The sequence below is a fragment of the Myotis yumanensis genome, unplaced genomic scaffold (assembly GCF_028538775.1).
Source record: "Myotis yumanensis isolate MYYU_CA2020_CCGP unplaced genomic scaffold, mMyoYum1.0.hap1 SCAF_3, whole genome shotgun sequence".
Taxonomy (NCBI): Eukaryota; Metazoa; Chordata; class Mammalia; order Chiroptera; family Vespertilionidae; genus Myotis; species Myotis yumanensis.
Window position 1 is genome coordinate 40,262,842 of NW_027223754.1, and position 24,789 is coordinate 40,287,630.

A 24,789-nucleotide genomic window follows, 5' to 3' on the forward strand; every position below is an offset into this window, starting at 1 on the left:
CTTTTCCCCCCTATTTTCCATTCTCAGGTGTGGTTTCTAAGTATAGAGATGGTTGGATCCAGCTCTAGCATTGGTCAAATTTTACAATATCTTGACCACATGACATAAATGGAGTACCATATAACTTACACCTATATAATAAAAGAAGGGTGGCTCTTCATAACCAACCTCGCACTTCACCATGAAGTATAATATTAATACCTGCCTTCCAAGTTGACTGAAATTGGGTTGAGAACATGTCCACTAACTTGTCCTAAGGACCTCAAATTCATGGAGTCACACATGTTTGAGGGAGGAGACATGGAGATATTCCAACTCAGAACTTCAACTACGGAATTGAATTAAAGTGCCCAAGTTTCCCCAAAGGGAGCCATGTGAACTTGCTAGCTTCTTATACTTCAGTGTGATTTTGTTGTCTGATATCAGATTCTGAAAGGTTGAATCTGAGAAGAGAATCTGAAGAAAAAGAAGGAGAGAGGACCATAAGGACAAAAGAAGTATCAAAGGGTGGCTCCTGGAAACAATGTGTCTGCTCCATAATTTTATCTTTATCCCTGTCCTAAGATCTCAGGGATGGTATTGATGTCTTCCACATCACCAATATCATGATGAAAGTCTGTGTGCTCTATTCTCTTGAATAAAGACTACTGCCCACCCAGCCTTGGTGCTACCACTAGTCTATGAATTATATCAATATACAGTTTTTGTACTCTTTTTAAAAATATTTTTTTATTGATTTCAGAGAGGAAGGGAGAGATAGAAACATCAATGATGAGAGAGAATCATTGATCGACTGCCTCCTGCATGCCCCACACTGGGGACCGAGCCCACAACCCGGGCATGTGCCCTTGGCCAGAATCGAACCTGAAACCCTTCAGTCTGCAGGCCAACACTCTATCCACTGAGCCAAACTAGCTAGGGCAATTTTTGTACTCTTGTCTAAGGTCAAATCCTTCATTTTTAAATGATAGCTCATCATCTCAACTATTCAAGAATATATGAAATTTTTACTTGTTTCTCCTGAAACAACTATTTTCACTTCCTATTAGATCTTCAAAATACATCCTGTCCAAAAATAGCTATCTTTTTATTATCCTTTTGTATTCATATTATTTTGTCTCTTCCCCTTTACAAAGAATCTCAGAATTGGTGGTACTTGCTGTGTCCATTTCTAAACTCCTAATTCTCTTCTTAACCCATTTGAAGCAGGCTTTTCACCCCGACTCAGTGAAATTGTGCTCATTAGGATAATCAATGACCTCTACCTAGCGAGATTCAATGGTCAGTCCTTGTCCTTAGCATAAGTAACCTCTTGGCACCTTTAGACAGTCAATTATTCCCATCTTTAAAAAAACAATATGACATTATTCATACATTCAAAAGATATAGCACAGCCAGCATATCTCAGTGGTTGAGCATCAACCTATGAACCAAAAGGTCACAGGTTTGATTCCTGGTAGGGCACATGTCTGGGTTACGAGCTCAATCCCTAATAGGGGGCTTGCAGGAGCCAACTGATCAATTATTCTCTCTCATCATTGATGTTGCTATCTCTCCCTCTCCCTTCCACTCTGAAATCAATAAAATATACATTTTTAAAAAGATGTAAATATTAATATAATAAATACCAGTTGTACCCATCAATCAAGTTAAAAAGTAGAACATTTCCACAGAAACTCTCATGTGTCTTTCTCTGATTGCTTGTCCCTTCCTACTTCCTGGATGTAACTACTCTCTTGAATTTGTGCTTATCATTCCCTTGCCATCCTGCCTTGTTCCACTATATATGTGTAACCTCTAACAATGAATTATTTAATTTTCATTTTATGAACTTTATATAAATGATAACATAGTGGACATGTCTTTGTAACCTTTCTCTCTCAACATTATTTTTATGAAATTTATCTTTGATGTTACTTGTAACCATAGTTTCTTTTCACTGCTGTGAAAAGAAAAGTAGTATTCTTTTATATGCCTGTATTAGTTATCTATGGCTGCATAACAAACTACTCCAAAACTTAGCAGCTCAAAACAATGATAAACAGTTTCTATAGGTCAGCAACTTAGGAGAGGTTTAGCTGAGCTGTTCGAGCTCAGGGTCTCCCATGAGTTTACAGTCATGATGTTGACTAAATATGCAGTCATCTGAAGGCTTGACGGGCTGAATAATTTGTTTCCATTATGTCTCATTCAAAAGACTGAGAATTGGTGCTGGCTGTTGGAAGGAGGCCTTGGTTCCTTGCCATGTGGATATCCCCACAGCACTGCTTGAGTATACTTACAACATGGCAGTTGGCTTCTTGTAGAGAGAGTTATCCAAGACAGCAAGCCAGAAGTCACACTGACTTTTATGACCTAGCCTTGGAAGTCACTTACCATCATTTCTAAATTGTCCTATTGGTTACACAGTTCAGCTCTATTTGGAGTGGGAGGGGACTACACAAAGTACATGAATACCAAAACTTCACCCCAGTGGCCATCTTGGAGGCTGGCTACCACATGACTATATCACAATTTATTGATCTATTCTCATGTTCATGACATTAATGTTATTTCTTTTCTTTTTTGCTATTATAAACAATTAGAGGCCTGGTGCACGAAATTCATGCACTCAGGCGGGGAGACGGGGGGAGTCCCTCAGGCCGGCCTGTGCCCTCTCACAGTCCGGGAGCCCCGTGATTGATCACTCCAAAGAGGTAGGTCCTGCCCACCTGACTGGGGCTCCGCGATGGATCGCCCCCGCAGAGGGAGGCCCTGCCCACCAGCCGCAGCCTGCTGGTTGGTGGCCTGGGCCTCCCTCTTTGGAGTGATCATGGAGCCCCCCAATTGATCAATTGCCCTGCTGGCTAGTGGCCTGGGCCTCCCTCTGCAGGGTGATCTGGGGCAATGGCCAGGCCCCCGACCAATAGCATTGCACCTGCTTTGGCTGGCCTGGTGTCAGTGAGTGTCATAGCGTGGTTGTCTGGAAGGTCATCCGGAAGGTTGTCCAGATGGTCATTCTGCTGTTTGGTTGTTCGGTCGATTTGCATATTACGCTTTTATTATTATAGATGATTCTATGATCATTCTTTTTCAGTCTTCCTGATGCACATGATCAAAAGTTTCTCTGGAAAGCAATTACCAGACCACAGGGTTTGTGGATCTTCAAATGTAATTAAATAATGACAAAATTGACTCAAAATGTACCAATTTATACTCCTACCAGCAATGAATAATGTTTCCCTTGCTCTATATCCTTGTCAATGCTTGATATTGTCAGATTTTTAAATGTATGCCAATCTGGTAGGTGTAAAATGATATCTTTTGCAGATTTAAATTTGCATTTTTTCCAAATTCCTAATGAGGTTGAACGTATTTTCCTATGTTTATTGTCCATTCAGGCTTCCCCTAATGAAAAAATGCCTATTAATGTCTTCTGCCCATTTTTCTATTGGGTTATGTGACTTATCAATCTGTAGGAGTTCTTTATATTTCTGAATTATTAAGAAGCTCTGCTGATTATATATACTGGAAATGTCTTCTCTCAGTGTGTGCTTTTTTATGTTATTTTTTTTCTTAATATATTTTATTGATTTATTTTGACAGAGAGGAAGGGAGAGGGATAGAGAGTTAGAAACATCGATGAGAGAGAAACATCGATCAGCTGCCTCCTGCACACCCCCTACTGGGGATGTGCCCGCAACCAAGGTACATGCCCTTGACCGGAATTGAACCTGGGACCCTTCAGTCCACAGGCCAATGCTCTATCCACTGAGCCAAACCAGTTAGGGCTATGTTATTTTTTAATACTGTTCTTTAATGAATAGAAATTTAAAATGTATTCGTTTTTTTTTCTTTGTGGTATGTGCTATTTATGTCCTTTTCAAAGACATACTTCCATTGACTGATGTCATAAAAATATCTACATATATTTTTTTCAAAAACGTTTAAAGTTCTGCTTTCATCCGTAGGACTTTAGTCTAAGTGGAGCCTGTTTTGTAATGTAGGGAAGGTGGGAATTTCTCTATAATGCTTGTTTCTGTGTGGATAACCACTTGGTCAGGCCCCCTTTGCACAGCACTTCCTTCACCTGGCTTCAGGGGCATCACACGCTCCAGGTTTTCCTCCCACCTGACTCGTTGCTTTTTCTTGGTCTCTATTGCTGGCTCTTCTTCCTCTTTGAATCCTAAATGATGAAGTGATTTGGGGGTGCCTCTCTTCTCTTGTCTATCTAGTTTCTCTCAACATTTTCTCTCTAGTGATCTCATCCAAATCCATGGTTGTGAATAACATTCATAGGCTGAACACTCCACGTTCATATCTTTACCCCCTCCCATATTCCCACATGGTTCACTCCATCCCATCTCTCAGGGCTCCCATCAAATGTCACCTCCATAGAGGGGCCTTCCCTGACCATACTATGTAAAATAGCAGCCCCTGTAACTCTCTATACATCTACCTCGCTTTAGTTTATATCACAGCACCATCAGTCACCTCTTGACCTTCTATTAAAAACTATTATATTTATATTGCCTGCTTAGAACTAGAATATATGTAATAATTCATGGACTTTGAACTATTCACTGATACATCTAACTGAGTAAGAACAGTGTCTGGCTTACAATATTATTGATGCATAATAAACATGTCTAGTAAAAGAAGCAATTATAACTGTCATTTAATATAGTGTTTCATAGCTTATATAGAATCTTTATATACAATCATGTTTCAGTTTAATCCTCAGAGGTGTGATTTTGCCTACATTTGTGAATATCAGAGCAATAACATCTCCTTTAGAGGCCTCTTAAAATTTTTTACCAAGAACCCTTAATTTTATTCCCAGTTCTATGCATTATGAGGTGTATAACTTCTCTTAGTTCATTTCGGGCCATGCAACCTGTCACTTAGTTCACATAAAAGGAATGTAGTTCTGGGAAAGTAACAAGCAATTCAAATTCATTAGAATGTTAGTCTAAAAAAATCCAGGGCTACTTAAACTAGTGGTTCTCAATCATTTCTTTTCAACCAAAATACATAACCATGGGCTACTTTGATTTTTATACAACCATAAACATTTTTGCTGGAAGCAAAATATTATAAAACATTCCTATTCACCACAACTATCAGCAACTAACTCTCAGAATCACAACCCACATTTACATACAGTGTTACCTAGTAGACATGGTCTTCGCATCTGGTTCCCTCCAGGAGATGTACAGACAAACAACAATATCCAGACCTCTGTCTGTATTCCATTAAGCCAGTTAGTCTATGTAGCTAAGTCCATAAAAATATACATTTAGCAAATTTGAGCAGCCGGCAAAACTCATTCATTTACTAGGTCTACTGAGGATTTTTGAGCTTAATACTTGAGAATTTGGTCACTTGTGTCAAATGACTAGTTTGCACTCTGACTCATTCCACAACACAAATAGAATGAATTTGTTCATATCTCTCCCTGAGGAGACAAAAAGAGAACTTGAGGCTGATGTTAAAATAGATTTCTGATTCTCTGGGAATTTGGTGGACTGATTATGTCATTGAGAGTTATGGCCCTGTGTGCTGACAGTTCATAATCTCCAAGCCCATGTTCAAGAAAATGTGGGAAGGATTCCGGGCACTTTGCGAGAGTGTGTGTGTATCGGGGGTGGCGGTTGGTGAAGTTCTAAGGCTTGCTGATAGGGTTGGTGAAGACAGGAGTGACAAGCTGTAAAGCAGTGAACCCTGGAAAGTCAGTGCCTGTTATCAGCAACAGAGCTAACTGTCCTCATGGAAATCTCCTGCTAAGGTCATTAGACTGATTGACACTGATTGAAAGTGAAACAAAACTAAATCAAGAGGAGGGGCTTGCCTGGGGCGCTAAAAGAGCACAACACCAGTGTCAGACAGATCCAAGAGCAGCAGCTGTGTCCAGGTAGGTGTCACCTATAGAGTCTTAGCAATGCTATCAGAATGTAAGAGGTATGATGTATATTATTCAGGAGAAGCTCACTGGAATAACCTACAATAGCTAAATCTAATTGGCTTCACAGAAAGAAGTCACAATCCAATATAGATTGGGGTCAGGCAAGGGGTTCGGGCTTCATTCATCTAGTGACCCTTCTATCCTCTAGATCCCTGGAGTCCTCAGAAGATTCTCTGCATCCAGCCAACAGACAAGGCAAGAGGGAAACATGGGGAATCCAGGAAGGATTAGGGGCCACATCTGGAAATGCCACACATTACTTCTCTCCACCTTTTATTTGCCAAGACTAGTTTATGAACACCCCTAGACCACAGGGACCTGGGAGGTACAGTCAGGCTGTGTGACCAGGAAGGAGAGGAAAGCTTGATACTGGTGAACACTAGCAGCCTCTGTTACAAACAACTCATAAAAGAATGAAGTTCAGTTTTGAAAACAAATGTGTTCAATTTAAGAAAAGCCAACACAGGACTGACCTTCAAAGCAGGTTCTATGAGACGCCATGTATTTAATTCAAGTATTGCTGTCTGTTTTAAAAACTGTTTTTGAGACCAATTCTCTTGGAATTTCCTTCAGAGACAGCACAGAAGCTCATTTTTTCATAGTCACCCTGGTTTAAACCAGTTCACAAAGGGTTGAATTTATCCATCATTTGAATACTATTGATACCCTTCAATTCAATAGTTGATTCTAAAGAAAACGCCCTGAATTGCTTAGATCTTACACAAGCAGAAAGAATAACTAAAATAATTCTCACCCGGCCAGCGTGGCTAAGTGGTTGAGCATCTGAGGTCACGGTTTGATTCCCTGTCAGGGCACATGCCTGGGTTGTGGGCTCGATCCCCAGTATGGGGAGTGCAGGAGGTAGCCAATCAATGATTCTCATCATTAATGTTTCTCTCTCTCCCTCTCCCTACCTCTCTGAAAGCAATAAAAATATATTTAAAAATAAATAAATAAAATAATTCTTGCAAGGTCTGAATGAACAGATAGATTAATCTTCCCAGGTGTAGTCTCATTCTTTAAAAGGGGGCCTGTGGAGTGACATCAGCAAAATGACTGAATAAGAGTTTTCTACTGTTGACCCGGAGAAGGAAAATATGTGCCAGGGAGGACTCCTGCTGGTGAATTGCATTAAAAATCATAACCAGAGACTAGCAGCCATTACTAAAGGCCTCTCATACACGCACTGCATTTCAGAGAAAAGCCACAGACTGAGCTGCAGCCTCCTACACTGTGCTCCTGCCAGCTGAGCTGACCTTTATAAAAAAAGTTGCTGAAAGTGGGAGATATCTGTAATACTATCAACAATTTTTTAAAAAAACACATTTAAGTACACACACAAAAAAATTGCTGGCATCAACTTTCAACTAATGAGTTGACCCCTGCCCTATCCAATTGGAACTGCATAGCAATATCCTCATTTGCATCCATCTTTACTGACAAACCAGAGCATCTCCATAATGACTAATCAGAACATGCAATTCCAACCAATCAGGACAGTGCTATTTAGACCAATCAGATTGTGCAAATTTGGATTCCTCATTTGCATAAAATGAATCGATCAAGGGTCAGGGCAGGACTTTATAAAAATTGGTCTCACCTTTGTCTCAGTGGAGCACACTTTCAGTTTCCATTAGAGGCTATATTTCCCCAGTTTACAAACTGTTTACCTGAATAAACTTGCTCCTCTTTCTGCACCCCAGATTGGAGACTCCTGTTGATATTAGATTGGTGGCAGCAAACTTTTGTTGACACTACTCTTTCCTCCAAATTTTAATGGTCTCCCACAGGTGAGAGTATATTTTTGGAAGTCCAGGAGTACCATAGAGAAGTTTCAGCACATCACTGGGGGGTGAGGGTGGCAGTGGAGGGAAGGTGGGGGACTGAATGCATTGAAGATGGTAAGAGGAACAGTTTCATTTTATCCTTGTCACCCTGCCCCCAATGCCATATAGCTGGGTGCCAAGAGAGACCTTTTCTGCTGGTGATTTCTCCTGAAGAAGGTGAGGATGTGTGAGTGAGCACCTGGCTTCTCCAGCTGTGCAGGATACCCCCAAAGAGAGCCACCTGTTTCTCACCCCATCCAGAATACTGAGGTGTGCTGCGTGGCTCAGGATGGGAGGGGCAGGGTGAACAGCAGCCAGTGCTGTTGGAGAGCATCGAAGGACACAGATCCTACTAATTGCTTTTCAGATTCAGTCAGGAAGCCTTCCCATTGAAAGGGCAAGGGAGCCGCTGGGCTACCTTGCCTGCAGATCCATGCAGATACTGTAGTAGTGGCAAGTAGACCTTTTAAAGCACAAGCAGAAATAGAAAAAAACATTGGCCTTCAAGTCTGAAAACCAAGGGTGGGTTCTGCCCCAAGACAAGCCAGTGGCTACATCTGTGAGATGAGAACTAACCATTTTCCTATACAAAAGGTATTTCCCTTTTTATATCAACACAGCAGAAGCAGGAAGCTTCTAGATCAATCTTCCTAAAACTGCCTCTAGTCATGTTCTCTCATGTACAAACACCTTCAAGGGTTCTCCTAGTCTCAGTATCTGAGGGATTCTCAGAATCTGAGGTCTCCATGCTCCTCCCCCAACCAGCCTTCCCAGGCTAACTTCCAAGAACTCTCCTGCCACCATCTTGAGTTCCCCACAAACCTGAAAATCTGGTTCCTGCACTCGCTCCTCACTCTCTGCAGCTGTGCTCTCCCCACTCCCTCCACCTAGAATGTTTCTCACCTCCCTCTGTCATATTTGCAAGGGGAAATCTCGTCCATTCTTCAAGGTCCAAAATAAATACCTCTTCTTCTATGAAATTTCCCCTGACCTATATGAATCTCTATATTCTTGGGCACCTTCTCTTATGTGAAATACTTTGTTTTTTTAGTGTAATTGTTTTCTCCCCTCCCCCTAGAAGAATTCATCTTTCTCTCAATGGTGTATATTGAAGTATGGTACCTATTTGCTTTGTTTGACAATGGACAGGTTATTTTGATTTTCTGAATTATATAAATCATCCCATTCGATTAAATGCCTTATTGATTGTAATGTGAATATCCCATGGGTTGTGGTCATACTGGTCTTAGAAAGCACATTTTTCCTTCACCTGGGAAGGACAGCACAGTTATCCCAAGGTCAGAGGGCTCTAGACCCAAAACTGTAATTTAGATAACATGCCTAAGTTTAACCCAGGTTACCCAAGGGCTCTAGATAATGTGTTTAAACTGCTTTTTGCAAACTAGGTTCCTCATTCCAGACCCGAGGGCTCTAGATAATGTATTTCTGTCAATTCAGTGACCCTGAGACCCAAAACTATAATCAACATGCTTAATTCTGCTTCTGTAAACTGCTTTTTGCGAGCCAGGTTCCTCATTCCAAACCCTGGGATGTAATCAATACCTTTGTGATTTTTTTGCCTATATAACCTTGGAGCTGCGACCATCTTATCACTATGAGATTTGGGGAATGGCCCCTCATAGTCCTGGATTGCAATAAATATGACTCTTTAATTCGACTTCTTGAGGTGTCCTTCTGTGATTCGCAGGGTACAATACAACAATATATCTCCTTCAACGTTCTGTTCCCCCATATAGCCTTGTAAGATGACTTTTACCTTGTAAAAATACACTAAATGTTTATTACATATGCATGGGCTTAAGATCAAGCAAATTAAAGACATTAACATTGCCAAATTTAAAAACAACTTTTATTTTAAGCACTTCACTATGTATTAGACCCTGTCTTAAGAAGTTTTTATGCATTATATAATTGTCATGTAGATATTTCTATATAAATAATACTTATATATATTTTTCAGTTTGCTTGGCTATCTACACTAATAAAAGAGAAACATGGTAATTAGCGTACAACCGCTACCCTTCCCATTGGCTAATCAGCATATTCTTATGCAAATCAACTGCCCACTAAGATGGCGGTTAACCTCTAACAAAGATGGCGGCTAATTTGCATACACCCAATGATGGGAGGCAAAGGGGAAGGACTGAAGAATGCTGATCGGCAACCCAGGTGGCAGGCAAGAGCTAGGGGGTGGGCAAAGGCAGCCGATTGCCATTGGAAAGCCGGGCGGCAAACCCGACCACAGGGGCTGGGGTTGCCAACTGGCCTGAGCCAATCGATGGTGGCGATCGGAGGGCGGGAGGGCAGGGCTCAGACCAGGCGGCAACCCCGGACCCCCGGGCCGGGTTGCCACCTGGCCTGTGCCCAGGATCGCCATGGCATCGGAGGGCGGGAGTGCCCACGATTGCCATGGCATCGGAGGGCGGGAGGGCCTGGGCGCAGGCCAGGCAGCAACCCCGGACCCCACTGGGGCCGGGGTTGCCGGCTGGCCTTCATCCAGGATCGCCAGGCATCAGAGAGAGGGAGGGCCTGGGCGCAGGCCAGGTGGCAACCCGGACCCCACTGGGGCCGGGGTTGTAGGTTGGCCTGTGCCCAGGATTTCCATGGCATTGGAGGGTGGGAGCGCCCAGGAGCAGACCAGGCAGCAACCCCGGACCCCACTGGTGCCGGGGTTGCCTGCTGGCCTGCGCCCAGGATCTCCATGGCATCGGAGGGCGGGAGGGCCCGGGCGCAGGCCAAGCGGCAACCCCGGACCCCACTGGGGCCGGGGTTGCTAGCTGGCCTGTGTGGAGCGATTTCCATGGCTATCGGAGGGCGGGAGGGCCCGGGCGCAGGCCATGGCGATCGGAGGGCGATCGGAGAGCCCAATAGCTCTTTGTGTGATAGAGATAAGGTGGCAGGGAGGGATGAAGAGAGCGAATTGGACTCAAGAGGCCTCAAGGCCCAGATGAGGAGAATATACCAGGGGTCGGCATGGACTTGAGCTCTGAGGTGAGGGTCAGGTGAGGGTCAAGGGCACTGGGTGGAGGCCAGTCCAGACAGAAGACTGAGGTCCACATGTTCTTGACCCTGCTCGGTTCTTTGGCACCTCTGCCTGAGATATAAACTGTCTGACATGGAAGTACAACTCCAGAGAAGGGGGTGGGGAACCTAAGTTTAATAATATTTTGTTTTTGTTTTTTCACTTGGCAGAATGGGGGCTGAAGTTGAAGTTAGGTTTGGTTACTAAACAATAAAGAAAGAAACATTTCTTGCACACCCGACTGTTTGGTCTGAGTTTGCTGCTGCCTATAAACTGAGAAAAAGTTGTAAAATGAAGTACTAATCTCTAGGGTTTAGGTCAGACCAAGTAGTAGTGCCACTCAGCCAGAAGCTGGCTCATGGCTGGCCAGTGCGGAGGTGATGGCAGGAGCCTCTCCCACCTCCATGGCAGCACTAAGAATGTCTAACTAACAGTTTAGGCCCGATCCCTTGGGGGCCTAAGCCTTTAGTCGGACATCCCCTGAGGGCTCCCTGGCTACCAGAAGGATGTCTGACTGCAAGCTTAAGCCTGATCCCCCGGGGAGTGGGCCTAAGTCAACAGGTGGACATCCCCCAAGGGGCCCTGGACTGCAAATGGGCGCAGGCCGGGCTGAGGGACGCACCCCCCTCCCCACTGAGTGCACAAATTTTGTGCACCGGGCCTCTAGTTTTATAATAATTTTGTATTTGGCTACTTTATGTATGATGCTTAACAATTCACTAATTTGTAATATATAAGCTCCAAAATAAAGTAAAGTTTCAGGAGAAATGAAGTATAGCTTTTCTATTTAGGTAGAGTGATGTTTAGGAATTTCATATTTTTTAATTAAAAAAGACTTTGATTTAAAGTACATTGGTAGTTAAAATATCAGTGCATATTAGTCAAAAGGATGGGAGGGCAACAATTAATAAAATCAAAGAATGTATTACTTGTAGATTGTGTGCATCACAACAACAATTAAAAAAAACACACACACGTATTTTTTCTCCTTAGGTCATGACTACTCACTATTTTTTTTTTTTTAAGTACTGGTCTTTAAGAAGAAATTGTAGAGAATTCATGCTCTGTGAGAAGAATTCTTTTCCTGCCCTACATGCTTCCCATTGCTAACATAGGGCACAGGTCAAATTTTTGACCTCTTATCCTTAAGAGCATTCTCTTAATCACATTCTTCCCTATTCTGTCAGTAAGTCAGAAAATAGACTTATAGGGAAGGGAGGTTGGTGGGCTGGATAAAAGAAGGCAAAGGGATTAAGCAGAACACACACACACACACACACACACACACACACAACATATAGACACAGACACAGATTACAGTGTGGTGATAGCCAGAGAGAAAGGACAGTAGCGGTAGGTGGGGGTGGGTAAAGGGGGTGATATGGATGGAAAGAGACTTTGCTTGGGGTGATGGACACACAATGCAGTGTGCAGATGATGTACACTTGAACACTGAATGATTTTGTGAACCAATATCACCTCAATAAATTCAATTTAAAAAAAAGAAAATAGACTTATATTTTATCATGAAAACCACTGCAATACTCCTTGAAGCTGTTGATTTTTATAGTCAGTCAGGCCTAATCATCAAGCTCATTGTCTCTGGTCATTGCCAAGGAGGTGGTGTAACCCCCTGAATCACTGATTACAGCTAAGTTCCTGCAGTAAATATTTTTTTTAATATGGTAAAATAAATGTAACATAAAACTTAACATTATAACTGTTTTAAGTATATGATTCAGTGGCATAAAATATGTTCATTTTGTTGTGCAACCATCACTACCATTATCTCCAGAACATTTTCTTCCTTTCAAGCTCTGTACCCATTAAACAATAATTCCCCATTTCTCCCCTCCCCATAGCCCCCTACAACCACCATTCAACTTTCTGTCTTTATGAATTTGATTATTCTAGATATCTCAAATAAATAGAATCAAGCACAAAATATTTTAAAATAATCTATTTTAAAAATTCATGTATTATATGTCTTAAGCATCTTAGATTAAGCAAACTGGCTACTTTATTCAAAAGCCTAAATAAATCTTTTTCCAGCCCCATCAAGATGGGATTGCAGAGAAGAAATCATTTAACTTGTATGTGTATCAAAACTCTTCATCACCCTGGCCGGGTGGCTCAATTAGTTAGAGCATAGTCCTAACACACCAAGGTTGTAGGTTCCATCCCCGGTTGGGACAGATACAAGAGTCAACTGATGAATGCTTGAGTGAGTAGATCAGCAAATCAATGTTTCTCTCTCTCTCTCCCTTCCTTTCTCTCTCTCAAGTCAATAAATTTTTTAAAAATTAAAAAATAAATAAATGGTTCTTCCTGTAAAAACAACACCTCTTCATCAACATGGGTTAGTGCCATTGGGAGTCTGAAGATGTTTCACTTCTCAGGTGTAGGGAAATATCCCAAGAATTATGGCATTTCTCCAATCTCTAGAAAAGGAGAAGCCCAAGCTTTTCTATTGTTAAAGTGAAATACTTTGGTCTTGGTTCTTTCCAGTACCTATGAGAGAATATCTGCTGGAAGGAGCACACGTTTTGTTTGTTTGTCTTGTGTTTTTTTTTTTTTTTACATAAAATCAAATGGCTAAAGTTAACTGGTTAAAAATTTCAGAATTCTTTTAGAGGTAGTTTAGTTTTACTAAAAAATGAAGGATTGATTTTAGTTTGATTTGAAAATGTGTAACAATTGTATACATGTTCCATTTTAGCTTCCAAATGTAAATTTAGGCAAATGGAGCTATTTGCTTTGGCTCAAACACCTTTTTTTCTTCAGTGTTGAAAAGGAAAATATGACACAGAGTAATATTGGAAACTTCATGAGCACAGACAGCCTCACAGCTTGGCTCCCCTTTGACCTCTGCGCCCTGTGGCAGAACCAGGCTTCCTGCAGCTGTAACGGGCAGCCCCTGACTAAGCTACCCCCAGCACTTTCCACTTTCTACCCTGAAAAGTGTCTACTTGGCACAAAATTATATGCAACCTGTGGGTATGGAGGTATCCTGGTTAATTTTAGGTGTCCACTTGGCTGGGCCGTGGTACCCAGTAAAATAAAGATACTGTACCTAATCTCAGAACATATACATTATAAAATAGTGAATTATTAAAAATTATACATAAAATAGTCAATTATAAAATAACCAAGCAAACGGGAAAAAAAGTATGTTATTCATATAAAAATACCTACATAAAAAATGATGTAAGTAATGGTCAAACATTATTCTGGATGTTTCTATGAAGACTTTTTTATGAGATTAACATTTAAATCAGTGGATTTTGAGTAAAGCAGATCGCTCTCCCTAATATGAATGGGCCTCATCCAATCAGTTGAAGGCCTTAACAGAGAAAGACTAACTCTCCTCTGAGCATGAGGCATTCTGACAGAAGATGGCTTTTGGGACTCAAACTACAACCCTTCCCTGAATCGTTAGCCTGCCAGATATTTCAGCAGGTTTTGGACTCACTGAGTCTTCACAATTGTGTGAGCCATTTCCCTAAAATCAATCAATCTATCTAAATCTATCTATCTATCTATCTATCTATCTATCTATCTATCTATCTATCTATCATCTATCTATCTATCATCTATCTATCTATCATCTATCTATCTATCTATCTATCTATCTATCTATCTATCTAATTAGCAGACATTTGACCCTGTCCAAAACATCCATTGAGACAATTGGTCCATGCCAAAAGGTCCTTGATATTTGGTGGGAAAAAATAATAGGAAGGGCACAGGTTTGGGAGAAGAGATCCTGAGTTAAGTTTTGGATGACCCTTGTCCTCTACTATTTGTCTCTTCCTGAGCTTTATTCCCTCAGACTCATGATGATCTATTTATAAACCCTTTACCTCTGATTACTCTCTAGTTCCCTGTCTCTGCATGACTCCTACTTTCCAATTTCCTTCCTAAGCAAGACCATAACTATAAGCCAGGGGCTGTCTTGCTCAATGTGGTCTTCATCACTCCCCTATGCTCCCAACATTGCAATCTGCAGGAGACCACTTGTCTTGTTGACCTAAGGTAGGCTTGGCTGCTTCTCTTCATCACTAGTCACATGGCTACTAATAAACTTAATCGTACTCAAATATTACTGCATATCAGGAAGTAAAATAGACTTCATGAGAATAATGATGGGCAAAATGATAGCAAAAGAGTTAACAATTCACCCCAGTAGCTGAACTAAACTGTTAGATGGCAGCTGCTCTCTGGCATGTCCAGTAATTTTACTGTCAAAGGCATATATGAAAAAAAAGAGATTGGCCTAACCGGCCTAGCCAGCATGACTCAGTGGTTGAGCATTGACCTATGAACCAGGAGGGCAGGGTTCCATTCCAGGTCAGGGCACATGCCTGGGTTGTGGGCTCAATTCCCAGTAGGGGCATGCAGGAGGCAGCCAATCAATGGTTCTCTCTTATCATTGATGTTTCTATTTCTCTATTCCTCTCCCCTTCCTCTATCTCCAGAAAAAAAAAAAAAAAAAAACCTCACAACAAAAACATATTTTAAAGAAGAAATTGAAACAGATTTTGAAATTTCCTTGAGATTGGCTTAAATTTCCAGAGGAGATCATTCCACAACATTGTTTTGTTTGGTTTTTCTCTTTCAATGAGATTTTCTTCCCATTATGTGCCAACACCCATTAGGTTGCATAGAAGTATTAATCATCTGTGTGGAATTTTAAATTTTCAAAGTCTCTTAAAAAATCAATCCTCTTCCTCCACCTCCACCAAATGAGCTCACAGACCATGGCCCGTTGAACATGTACAAACTGGTCTGATTTTTGTTTGTTTGTTTGCTATTGGGCTCCCAGGCCACGTCACTAAACTGATTAGACTCATCAGTTAAATTGTAAATTCAGGACAAACTAGTCAGACTTTTTAAAATCAATTCATACACAGAGGTGTGTCAGTGTTTCCCATTTATAGCATATCTTGTGTTCAAGTCTCCGAAAGAGGTCACAATCAGACACTGGGTGAGGCGATGACCTTGCAGGTATTATGTTAGCTCTCTTGGGCTCTAAGTCACTACCTATGAATATATGCAACATAGAAATGACAGTTTCTGACATGTTGACTATATAGCTTGGCTCAGCATTTCACTTTGATGGAAAGAATCTTAGTAGACAATGAGTGAACGTTATGAAACTAGGCACGTAGAAGCATGTTTCTAAAACAGGTTAGAGTTGTTACTCCTAAAATCTTGCCCATCTCAATCGGTTCTATCATTGTCCACCTGGTTACTCAGGCCAAAAGTCTCCAAGTCATCACCTCTCCCTCTCTTTACCCTCCCCACCCCCACTACCATATTTAATACATCAGCTAAGCTCTAGCTTCACAATATCTATATCCTGAAACCTACATCTTATCACCACATCCACTAGCATCACTCTAACCCACCCTCCTACCTTGAGAATTGCAATAGTCTCTCCTACCTGATTGGTAGATTTAACCATTGGTCACAGGTTCTAGACCAACCTGAGGAACTTTGCCTGTAGGCAAGTGGGATCCAGTAAGTAACAGGTTGTTTTTCATAAAAGTGCATGCAGTATATGTTGTTTGTTGAAATCAAAAGCATCACAAAGAAGGAAAGAATAAAATGGTAAAAAGGGATGCAAGGGAATCAAAGAAGAGCGATAACATCATCCAACATGTTAAATGATCTAGTTTGTAATATCTAAGACCTCTCTCTCTCTCTCTCTCTCTCTCTCTCTCTCTCTCTCTCTCTCTCTTTTACACACACACACACACACATGTGCCTTTTTGCACACATTCCCTATCTTCTGCAACACATCATCTAACTTCTCTTGAGTTTCCACCAAGAAGTCTGGTTTAAATGACCTGGAGTTGCCTCCCACTCATTGGGTTGGTTTATTTCAGGGGTCCTCAAACTTTTTAAACAGGGGGCCAGTTCACTGTCCCTCAGACAGTTGGAGGGCCGGACTATGGTTTAAAAAAAAAAAACAACTATGAACAAATTCCTATGCACACTGTATATATCTTATTTTGAAGTAAAAAAATCAAAACGGGAACAAATACAATATTTGTATTTGCATGTGGCCCACGGGCCGTAGTTTGAGGACCCCTGGTTTATTTTTTATTATTATTATTATTTTTTTATATTTTATTGATTTTTTCACAGAGAGGAAAGGAAAGGGATAGAGGGTTAGAAACATCGATGAGAGAGAAACATCGACCAGCTGCCTCCCGCACACCTCCCACTGGGGATGTGCCCGCAACCAAGGTACATGCCCTTGACCAGAATCGAACCTGGGACCCTTCAGTCCACAGGCCGATGCTCTATCCACTGAGCCAAACCGGTCAGGGCACCCCCGGTTTATTTGATCGCTTACCTGATCCTTACCTGGTACTGACTTGCTCATCACAGCTCCTCCACACTCTAAGCTCAGAATCACTTAACGCCCATCATACGCTAAGGTCTGAAAATTATGTGCTGGTCCTGACCCTTTAAAGAAAATTAAACTTGACTTTAAAAACAAATAAACAAAGTTTGTTCCTTTTTACTTAGTCTTTTCAATCTTTTCCCCATAGGACGTTTTTAAAAATGTGTTTTTTATTGCCTTTTTTTTTTAGAGAGAGAGAGAAAGCGGAAAGGGGAGGGATAGAGAGATGGAAACATTGATGAGAGAGAAATATTAATTGGCTGCCTCCTGCACTCCCCACACTGGGGATTGAGCCTGCAACCCGGGCTGGAATAGAACCCGTGGCCTCTTGGTTCATGGGTAGATGCTCAATCACTGAGCAACATCAGCCAGGCCCCACAGAACTTTTCCAGTGAATTTCTAAGTTGGTTAAAATCTACTTAACCAAATTCTGTGTTCTTCACAGGACTGGTCTTTCTCTTCCTTACTCCTTCACTGCTTTGGATATGAGAGCAAAGGGTCAAACAGCAATTAAAAAGTAAAGTAAATACACTTAATACCTCTTTCCTCTTATTAAACTCTGTCGCACCTCTTCCTCTCTCCCCCACTTCCCCTTTCATATTGGCTAGAAGAGCTCTCCTGCATTTTAGCTGCCAAAGCTCTGACTTCTGGGGCTTTTGTTTCGAGTCACAGTCATTCTGAGTTTTCCAGCATTAGGTCTGTCTTCTGAGAGGGGGTAGGAGGGAGTAAGGGGTTGATGGCAGCAGTTCTGCTCTCCTCAGGCCAGTGTGTCACATATTTACACTCGGAGCCTCCTATGGCTTGAGAGCCAGGAGAACCTAGAGTTACGATGAACTTTATACAATCAGACTGAGCACTGGCAAAAAGTCCATGCACAGTTCCTTGGGGATTAGGGATTTTTTTGTTCCAGATGAACCAAACTTGTTTTTCTCCTTGAAAATGTTGTAAACCACAAAACAACAATAGAAATAGATGTCCCAAACTGTTATTTGATACACTAATCTGTTACCTCTAGGTTCCCCTCTCCTCTTGTTAATATTTTAGTGAGTGTCTGCTAATCAAGTCAGGAAAGATTTGATTTTTAATGATGGACATTTCATTGTCAGTCTCCTGGCAGTCAGCTTTAATTTTCAATCTAATGGTTTATTTATTTAGACATTGGCTGCTTTGACCATTTGTATATTTTGTTTGTGACTCATGTCTCCAAGGCTCCGTTCTTGTGAAATGCTGAGGCACAAATAAGGACAGTTATATAATCAAATGCTGATTTGATAGCAGGCACAATGGGCATTGGCCATTAACCATGCATTCAAAGATCAGATAGCAAGAAAGGCAGAAAATAGACTGAAAAAAGAAGTGAACAGAGACTCAGGCACCTGAGGGACAGTAACTAATGATCTAACATTCTTGGTCACTGGAGTCCCCAATGAGAGACAGCGCGCCAATGAGAGCTGGAGAGTAATTTCTCATGTTTTGAGAAGCCTTTATGAGGTGCAGTAGCTTATACCACCCGTCAGGACGGGGCCAAACCCCCTTTGTAACCACTCTTTCTCCTTCTCTGCCTTATTCCCATTTCCCTCCCTGCTGCTTCCCCATGAACATGTCAGCACAGAAAATCTGACTATTTTCTAGCAAACCCTTATCTTTTTACCTTTCTGTAATCCTGTTACTTGGTTTTTTTTCTTCTACTCATGCTTTTTGAGGGGTTTTTTCCTCTCACGATTTCGATTACTTTATATATTTGTTTTATCTTGTAAGCCTTTTTCCTGCTTGTCTTTCATGCCACCACATTGGATCCTAACCATGACTATTTCATCTTTTAATAATTTAGTTTAAAATGTATTTTTTAAAAGAACTTTAAATTTTATTTTTCAATTACAGGTTATACTTAATATTATTTTGTATTAGTTTTGATGAACACCATAGTGGTTAGATAGTCATGCACTTTTACATGACTATAGTTGTTACAATATCATTGACTATATTCCCTATGCTGTACTTCACACCCCCGTGACTATTTTATAACTACCTATTTGTACTTCTTAATCCCCTCACCTTTTCCACTCAGTCCTTCAACTCCCTTCTGCTCTGTTTCCTGTGTCTATGAGTCTGTTTCAATTTTCTTTGAATCTGTTTCAATTTTGTTTGTTCATTTATTTTGTTCTTTAGATTCCACATATAAGTGAAATCACATAGTATTTGTCTTTCTCTGACTGACTTATTTCACTTAGCATATTATCCTCTAGCTCCATCCATGCTGTTGCAATCATAAGATTGCATTCTTTTTCATGGGTGAGTAATATTCTATTATATATATTCTATCACTACTTTTTTTTAATCCTCACCTGAGGATATGTTTTTAATGGACTATTAGAGAGAGACAGAGAAACATTGATGTGAGAAACATTGACTTGTTGCCTCTTGCACTTGCTCTAACTAGCTAGGATCAAACCCCCAACCCAGGTATGTGCCCTAACTGGGAATGGAACCCACAACCTTTTGGTGTACAGATAATGCTTCAACCAACTAAGCCACCTGGCCAGGGCTGTACCACTATTTTCTTATCCACTCATGTATTGATAAGCACTTCAGCTGCTTCAAAAACTTAAAAATTTTAAGTAATTCTACAATGAACATAGAGGGGCTTATATTCTTTTGAATAAGTGTTGTTATCTTTTAGTTTTGTTGATGGTTTCTTTTGCTGTGCAAAAACTTTTTAGTTTGACAAAGTCTCATTGGTTTATTTTTCTTTTGTTTCCCTTGCCCAAGGAGTCATATCAGGAAAAATATTGCTAAGAGAAATGTCAGAGATCGTACTGCCTAGATTTTCTTCTAGGAGTTTTATGGTTTTGAGTCTTTAATCTATTTTGAGTTTATTCCTGTATGTGATGTAAGAAGGTGGTCTAGTTTCATTTTTTTCATATATCTGTCTAATTTTCTCAATGCCATTTATTAAATAGACTATCTTTCAGTCTCCCATCCAAGTACTAACCAGGCCCGACCCTGCTTAGCTTCCGAGATCAGACGAGCTCGGGCGCGTTCAGGGTGGTATGGCCATAGACTAAATAGACTATCTTTACCCCATTTTATGTTCTTGCCTCCATTGTCAAATATTAATTGACCATTTATGTATGGGTTTATTTCTGGGCTCTCTCTTCTATTCTATTAATTTTTATGACTGCTTTTATGCCAATACCATGCTGTGTGTGTGTGTTTTTTTACAATATTAATTTGAGAGAGAGAAACATCAACTTGTTGTTCCACTTATTTATACAATCATTGATTGATTCTTGTATGTGCCCTGACCAAGAATGGAACTTGCAACCTTTGAGTATTGGAACGATGCTCTAACCAACTGAGCTATCCAGCCAAGGTCAGTACCATGCTGTTTTGATTACGATGGCCTTATAGTATAGTTTGATATCGGGTAATATAACACCTCCAGCTTTGTTCTTCTTTTTCTTTTTCAAGATTGCTGTAGCTATTTGGGGTCTTTTTTGGTTCCATATACATTTTTGGATTACTTGTTCTAGTTCTGTGAAATATGGCCATTGGTATTTTGATATGAATTGCATTGGATTTATAGATTGCTCTGGGTCAAATGTACATGTAAATGATGTTAATTATTTGTATCCCAAGAACGGTATATGGTTCCATTTATTTGTATCTCCATTTGCATGAAGTATCTTTTTATCCCTTTACTTTAGTCTGTGTGTATCTTTTGTTCTGAGGTGGTTCTCTTGTAGCATATACTAGTATATGGGTCCTGGATTGGAGCTTTTCATCCATTTACATTTAAAGTTATTATGATAGGTTGCCATTTTATTCTTTACAACTATGTTTCTCTTTGTTTTTCTTCTTCTTAAAGAAATCCTTTAAACATTTCTTGTAATACTGGTTTGGTGTTAGTAAGCTCTTTTAGCTTTTTCTTCTTTGGGAAGCTCTTTATTTTTCCTTCAATTTTAAATGATAGCCTGGCAGGGTAAAGTGATCTTGGTTGTAGGTCCTTGGTTTTTATCACTTTGAAAATTTCATGCCAATTTCATGCCTTGAATGTTTCTTTTGAGAAATCAGCTGACAGTTTTATGGGATCTCCCTTGTAGGTAACTGTCTTTCTCTTGCTACTTGTAAGATTCTCTCTTTGTCTTTAACAACTGGCATTTCAATCATGATATGTGTAGTGTGGAACCTCTGGTGTTATCTTGTTTGGGACTACCTGCACATCCTGGTCTTTTGTGTCTATTTCCTTCACCAGGTTAGGGAATTTATCAGTCATTATTTTTTCAAATAGGTTCTCAACCCCTTGCTCTCTCTCTTCTCCTTCTGGTGGGTGCTGTTGCATTTGATGTTGTCCCAGATGTTCCTTAAACTATTCTCATTTTTTAAAAAATTCTTTTTTCTTTTGCTGCTCTGATTGGATGTTTTCTGCTACCTTGTCTTACAAATCACTGATTCAATCTTCTGCTTTATCTAACCTGCTGCTGATTCCTTCTAGTGTACTTTTTAAATTTTAAATATATTTTATTGGTTTTTTTTTACAGAGAGGAAGGGAGAGGGATAGAGAGCTAGAAACATCGATGAGAGAGACACATCGATCAGCTGCCTCCTGCACACCCCCTACTGGGGATGTGCCCACAACCCAGGTACATGCCCTTGACGGGAATCGAACCCGGGACCCTTCAGTCTGCAAGCCGACGCTCTATCCACTGAGCCAAACTGGTCAGGGCGTCCTTCTAGTGTATTTTTCAATTCAGATATTTTATTCTTCATTTTTGACTAGCTCTTTTTTATGAATTCTTTGTTCTTTTTTATGTTAACTATCTCTTTGTTTAAGTTCTCACTGAGTTCTATTCTTCCCCTAAATTCCGTGGGCATCATTATAATCATTGTTTTGAACTCAGTACCTGGTAGCTTGCTTGCCTTCACTTTATTTAGTTCTTTCTCTGAGGATTTCTCCTGTTCTTTCATTTGGGGTGTGTTTATTTGTCTCCCCATTTGGCTGCCTCTCTGTATTTATTTCTGTGTATTAGGTATATCTCCTATACCTCCCAGTCTGGTATAGTGGCTTTATGTAGTAGGTGTTCTGTGGGCTCATTGGCACAGTCTCCCTGATCACCTCAGCTAAGTGTTCCAGAAATGTACCTTGTGTGGGTTATGTGAATCCTTTTGGTATAGCTGAGTCTTGATTGCTGTTGGCCTATCTTTGGATCCTACCCCAGTGTATGTTCTGCTGTGTGTGGGCTGACCCCACAAAGAGTAATTCACCCCAGAAGGGTCCGATGCCTACTGAAATCTCCCATAGTGTGTGCTGCTTGTGGTGTTAATTGGGTTGTGCGGTGATGTGGTCTGAATCCCGTTACCAGGTGTGTTGGTTCTGGGGCCTTTTGGGGAGCACTCCGATGCAGGTGATTGTCAGGTGCTGCCTATGCCCAGCCCCAGGGTATCTGTTTGGAGCTACAAAGTAATGCACAGTTTGTGGCTGCCTCTGCTGGGCCTGGGAGAATGTAGGAAAACCTGCGCACCAAGGCTGGCTCCTACCAGCACTGAGCCTGGGCGCAGGTCAGTAAAAGGCCCATGATCCACCTCTGCCTGCCGACTGCCTGTTAGGTTCAGTCACGGAAAGAGCCTTTAGTGCAGTGATTCCCAAAGTGGGCGCTACCGCCCCCTGGTGGGCGCTGCAGCGATCCAGGGGGGGGGGGCGGTGATGGCCACAGGTGCATTTGGGGGCATATATCTTTCTGTTTAATTGCTAATAAAATTTTTAAAAAATTAATTTCCAGGGGGCGCTGAGTAATATTTTTTCTGGAAAGGGGGCGGTAGGCCAAATAAGTTTGGGAACCACTGCTTTAGTGGTACATGGATTGTGAGTTGTGTGTAGTAGGTTCTCAGTGAGTACCCAGGTAGGGCTAGTGGTGTTCATCAGATTCATACATATTTAAGCTCGGTGTCAGTGCTGGGTCAGTTTCAGGGTACGCCAAGGCCAGCCACCACCTGCCCCGTGCATACGGACTTTGTGGTGAGGCAGGGTCTCAGGGTGAGGCCAGCAGAGTTCATCAGGCCCATACAGACCAAGATTTGGCTGCGTGAAGGGTGGGCTCTGTGCTGGAATGTGGCACCTGTCAGGCATGCAAGGGGAACATGGCTCCTGCCCTGCAGCCACACAATGCAGTCTCTTCTTGAGTCTGTCCAGACCTTCTCGCGAGTCTTCCGAAAGCGCCTGCACTGCTAGCCCAGGCTTGTCACAGTCAGCTGACAACACTGCAGAGCTGGAGGTGGCAGGACGGAGCCACCAGGAGTTGAAAAGGTGGGGATAGCGGATTTCCCTTGGTGGGGCTAATGGATCTCCTGTGGAGGTTTGCAAGGGAAGAGGGAGGGGAAATGGCTCCCACCCCAGGGCCACACAACTCAGTCTCTGACACCCATGAGTTCTCTCTCAAGAGCCCTCCAAGAAAGTCTACCCCACAGGCCTAGGAATCTGACTCCTCCTCAAGGCGTGAGCGTGGCAGGGCGGGGCCACGGGGAGTTGGGAGTGTGAGGCTAGTTCAGTTCTTCAAGCTAATGCAGTATGGAGGGGAGTGCGCAACGCAGAAAAGGGGGCATCTGTGGGAGAACTAAGCACAGGGACCCTGGCCGCTGCTCCCTCAGCTCTCTCTCTGAAGCCTTACAACCCCGTTTTTCCCTGCAGGACTCCAGTCTGCTCCGATTCGCCTTTCCTCTGCTGGAGCCCAGGGTGAGTGGCCACACAGGAGATTTTGTGTGTCAGCTTTGTAAGAGGGCACCTGGGTTTCTAGGAGACCCCCATCTCTCCCTGGTTGACAGAATCCCAGCTGATCTTCACTCTGGTTGGTGCTCCAGGCTGGGGAGCCTGGCATGGGGTTGAGACCCACACACCTCACGAGGAATCTTTGCAGCTGAGCTGTCTCTCCAGATGCTCAACAATCCTGTGTGGGTGCGGGGCTACTGCTTTTCAGGTCTCCACCTTTCCTACTAGCCTCAATGTGGCTTCTTTTGTAAATCCTTGGGTAGAAGACTTCTGTTCAGCTACTCTTCTGTTGGTTATACAGGTTGAGTGTTCTAGAATTTAGTTGTAATTCCAGTTTGGACCTGGGAGGAGGTGAGTCTAACTTCCTACTCTGCAGCCATCTTGGAGCCTCCTCTGTATTTTTCTCAAATTGTTTTTAGTTCCAGAAAGTCTGTGAGTGTGTGTGTGTGTGTTGTGATCAAATCTTACGTGCTCTTCTTATATTTTAATTCAAGTTTTTGTCTGTCTCTTCCAACAACTTTTCCCCCTAAATTCATATTACAAATACTCTGGGTGACGGACGATGATTTGACTTTGAATGGTGAGCACACAGTGCAATATATAAATCTTATAACTTAGAAATCCACACCTAAAACCTCTATGGTCCTATTAACCAATGTCACCCCAATAAATTTAAAAGGAAATAAAAGGGGGAAAAGTACTCTAACAGTTGTTTCTCTCTGGAGGTTCTGGGGAAGAATTCATGTCCATGTTTTCTCCAGATTGTAGGGCCTGTATTCCTTGACTCGTGGCGCTATC